Here is a 1,306-nt window from a genome sequence, read left to right on the forward strand (position 1 = left end):
CACATCCTAATTCTATTTGCATATGACTTACAATCAGTGATTTCATTTGCATATTGTAACTAATTAATTTGTTACCTAAATGATCCATTTTGGTTGGGGGATAGTGTGAAACTATTTAGACACCCTAAAAGGATGCTAATAACCAAATTACTCTGTTGTCACAACTTAATTATTGTAGTTGATTTCTATATGAGTGATGAAGCAGCCATGTTGTCTACTATAGGTAAATGCAATGACAAAATGCAACACTTTATATTTAGGTATTTAGGCATGAGATTTTCTAGGGGCGCAACTTTGGTTTTAGACGTGAGGGACATACAATTATTATTATAGTTTTTTTTATTGTAGGATAAACACTGTAAACAGCCTACCCGACCGCTTGGAGAAGTCTGCACGGTCATAAAGGACACTGTTGCCTGGTTTTGTATCACCTTCCAATGATAAAACTGTGGGGGACAAAAATGCAATTTCAGAATATATAAATGCCTATCTAAACGCCTCTATAAATGCCTATATACAGTGCCTTCGGACATGTCCCCCCCCCTCCCCAGTGAAATTTGCGCCGCTGAGTTTTTCCCAAGAGCTCTTAAGGTGGGATGTGGCAGGAATTTAATTAGTACTTTTCAAAAATACAGACCAGCATGTTATGCAAATCTCCACAAAACAAGATTCTGGAGTCTCCAAAAAATAGGATTCTGGATTCTCCATAAAACAGGATTCTGGAGTCTCCATAAAACAAGATTCTGGAGTCTCCAAAAAACAGGATTCTGGAGTCTCCATAAAACAGGATTCTGGAGTCTCCATAAAACAGGATTCTGGAGTCTCCATAAAACAGGATTCTGGAGTCTCCAAAAAACAGGATTCTGGAGTCTCCAAAAAACAGGATTCTGGATTCTCCATAAAACAGGATTCTGGAGGCTCCATAAAACAAATGAAATCCTATGTGTGAGTGATGTGCGAGGGTTGCCTTCCTTGCACCTGAACACAGGAGATAACAGTGTTCCTGCCACTGACTGTTTATTCCAGTTAAGTCCAGATTCATTCTTCTTTAACATCAAACTCCTCTCCCACAACCTAGTTATTAGGAAGTTGAACTGCCTTCCTATAATCTGGCGTATCTTTAATCTCTCTTGTTCAGATATGCCTGTATAAATGCCTTTATAAATCTCTGTATAAATGCCTGTATAAATACAGCGCCTTCGGAAAGTATTCAGACCCCTTGACTCTTTCAACATTTTGCTACTTTACAGCCTTATTCTAAAATGGATTAAATACATACTAATCCTCAGCAATCTACACATAATAC

The sequence above is a fragment of the Salvelinus alpinus genome, chromosome 25, assembly GCF_045679555.1.
Source record: "Salvelinus alpinus chromosome 25, SLU_Salpinus.1, whole genome shotgun sequence".
NCBI lineage: Eukaryota > Metazoa > Chordata > Actinopteri > Salmoniformes > Salmonidae > Salvelinus > Salvelinus alpinus.